The sequence below is a fragment of the Cupressus sempervirens genome, chromosome 1 (assembly GCF_028749045.1).
Source record: "Cupressus sempervirens isolate cs-2001-9-10 chromosome 1, ASM2874904v1, whole genome shotgun sequence".
NCBI lineage: Eukaryota > Viridiplantae > Streptophyta > Pinopsida > Cupressales > Cupressaceae > Cupressus > Cupressus sempervirens.
This window is the reverse complement of record NC_143118.1, coordinates 666,036,208-666,039,960: the sequence shown is the minus strand read 5'-3', so window position 1 is coordinate 666,039,960 and position 3,753 is coordinate 666,036,208.

Sequence of the window (3,753 nt, the reverse complement as noted above, 5' to 3'; positions counted from 1 at the left end):
ATGAATCGATCATAGGTGATATGAAACATAGAAGGACATAAGACATTCCATCAAAGTATAACATAGAATAAATGAATTGAAACATAAAACTCAAGCATAGAAGAATAATACTTAACAAACACCAAAGATAATAAGGAATATGTTCCTTATTCCCTCCTCCATACTAGCACCAAAGCATAATACATAGAAACATATAAGATATGCACCGAGACATTAAAGGAGGAAGTCATTCATTTGAAGATAAGAAGAATATGAGGCAAAGATACTGAACAAGAAGGATAGAAGGATATAAAAGGACATTCTAAATTAGGCATGAAATATAAAAGAATATATATATGAAAAGATATAAAGACATGGATATTAATACATCCCAAGGTTATATCTATATATATATATATATACATATATATATATACATACATATACATATATATATATATACATACATATACATATATATATATATACATATATATATATATACATACATATACATATATATATATATATACATATATATATATATATATATATACATATATATATATATACATATATATACATATATATATGTATATATATATATATATATGTATATATATATATATGTATATATATATATATGTATATGTATATATATATATATATGTATATATATATATATGCTATAAGCTATTGAATATGTATATAATATATGATGATATATACATTAGAAAAAAGATATAAATATATGACATATAAACAAATATTGCAATAAAGGAATACAAGTATATTGTATTAAGATATATTCTTAAGATTAGATAACATTAAGAATGCATTCCAGTTATAGTACAGAGAGTCTATCTCTCGTCCAAAATTATGTAATCTTAGATAGGGAGTTGGTGGAGGGAAATGAAGAGTAATTTCGAGCATTGACGGATATCCTTCAAGGAACCGCTTGGAGCTTGTTTCACGCACCCTCTGCACCATCATTCTACCATCAAGATGATCGTAACAAGGAGAGGGGAAGTCGTCTGTGTACTATAATAAGGAATTTTCCAAATGAGCTCAATAAATTAAATTAAATAATCATCTTCTCAAGCACTTTAATAATAATGATGGTTATAGGTTGCTAATTATTGGATGATTCCCTAATCTATGCTCAAATTTTGGACTTTCAGTCAAAGGGGTAAAAAGGGATCATTACATAAGCCCAACTAAAGGTGATTCAACTAACTATGGATTGAATCCAAGGGTCCAAGTTTTTTATTCACTCAAAGGGAAAAAACAAATACTCCTCTAACCTCTTCACTTTACCTATATACACCAAGCTTGTTCATCACTGAGATAGATGTCATCACCACAAATGGACAAGATTCTAGGTTTTAGATTCTCTCAAAGAAAGAAGAGCATACTCCCCTGAACTATGACCAAGTAGTGAAAAAAACTATCTTTCCTTGCTCCCAAAAGTGTCTATCATCAAGAAAGGTCAAGATTTCTTATTCTATCAAAGAGAAAAGAGCATAATCTCCTACTCACTATCAAGAGACTGGAAAGATTTTAACAAATTCGTTAGTAGTATTTTTCCATCCTATTAGGTAATCTGCAACCAAAAATGCATTAGTGGTCTTTTTGTTTTGTTAGTCTTTGACAAGAAAACCTACAAGTTAGGGAGATAACCTCAAAAACAAGAATGTGACATTACAAGACCACTTGATTGGATGATTAAAATGATACTATTAAAAACCAAAAAGATGAAATGCAATTAAATGATATCAATAATCTATTGTTAAAATTGGAAACAGCTTGGTAAAAGATGGAACAACAATTCTAATAGGCTTCACCGGGATATTGTATGATAAAGTCCTAGATGTCATGTGATAGAACTTGTAGAAATGATAGAAGCCTATAACTGGAACAATAGATCTATAGAATCTATATGAAAATCTTGAAAAAAATAGAATAAAAGACTACAACAAAATTCTATCACCTACAAACCAAAGAAATAACACACCCAAAATAGAGTTTTGTCATACGATATTTCATACCAAAGCACTAAAACAACAAACTTTCAATATGCAAATCCAAAAAATATAAAATTGTAGAGCTAAAAAGTAGTTTCAGGCCCATGGTGGGAGCCAAAATTGTGAGCCATAAAGTGAGGCCACTTACAAAACCCTTATTTGAAAGAGATTCAATGAATTTCAATTCTTGAAAGGTGGCTTATAGCTTCCTAGTCATTGTTGGAAACTACAATTGGAACAATTGTTATGTTGTCATTGATGTCAAACCTTACTAGTAAGAAATTTACTAACAATGTAGAGTTTCATAGCTATTGGTTGATTAAGAGGATTAGAAAAGAGAGATGACTAGGTGAACTAGTGAAGTTCTTGATTAAAGAGGAGTAAGTATGTTGGAATTACAATGGGCATTTGATTAGTTAGTCTTAGATAAGATAATGTGTTGTTTAATCATTATATGAAGTGAAGAAGACAATTGAGTCAGCGATTAGAGAGAAGACAAGATGTTTAGTAAAACACTAAGCTTGATCGAGTGACAGTTTCACTGGGTCAATGAAGGAAATGAAGTAGAAGATTAAGGAACTTAAGAAATAGCTGAGTAAATAGTATCGGTTGAGTAATAGTTATGGTTGAGGAAGATGAAGAAGAAAATATAGTAGTGAATGAGCATAGTGAAGACCAAGAAAGCTATTGAAAATGGAGCGAGACATAACAATAGAGACTGAGAAACATAGTTTTGACCAAGCAAAAGAACATAGTGATGACCGAGTGTCAACAAAATAATGATTTGTGAAAGAAGCGATTTTGAGGCTGACATAGTTGAATTTTTGGATTAGTCAAAACATGTAAATGATAGGTATTGATGAGGTGGTATATTTAATGCACAAATTGAGTTTTTTATGCGATCAAATGAAAGGATTTAAAGAGGAGTTTCTAGAAGTATCAAGAAAGGAGAAGAAGGACAAAGTGGTGGATATATTCAAAAAATCTAATCAACCCTAAGGTCTATGATGATGGTTAAGTAGTAAAAGTTAAAAGCTGCCTATTTAAGGAGGCATAATGGATGTTTTTAAAGGTTGGTTCATTATTGGTTTGATAATTTGTGGAGAACCTTTGAAGAACAAAGTGGCAAAGGAAAAGAGAGGATATTGGTAAAGTGTGATTACTTGAAGGGTTCCCAAGAAGATCAAAGATGAAAATTATAATGTAGTCTAGTCAATGAACTAGAAACCATCCAAATGGAGATTTGAATTTATAAAGTCACGTACCTTAATGTCAAAGTTGATGAAAGATCAAACCCACATATCCCAAGAATCACCTACATGCAAACACCTATCATAGAAAGAGAGAACCAAAAAGATATGGAGGCTGGAATTCCCAAATCCATAGATGAGACATTCTTGATGAGCAAAAAGGAGATTGATATTATCAAAACTAAATTAATTAGTTAATAATTACAAAGAGATATCATCCTTACAAAGGATATTGAAAGCCTGAAAAGGTCTAATCTAGGTTGCATCATAATAATTAATTATTAGATGCCTAAAGTTTAGCTTAAGAAAACTAGAGTTAATTAGGAAATATCAAATTACTCTAACACCCCCACCTTAAGATAAACTTAGGGAGTAGCTAAAAACCTAGAAACCACTACTAAAAGTAGATTTGGGTCTCAACAACAAAGTCTGGTGAGCTACCCAAGCACAACCAAATCTCTGAAAAGAGGAGAAATAGAGAAAACCACATGGGAAAAACC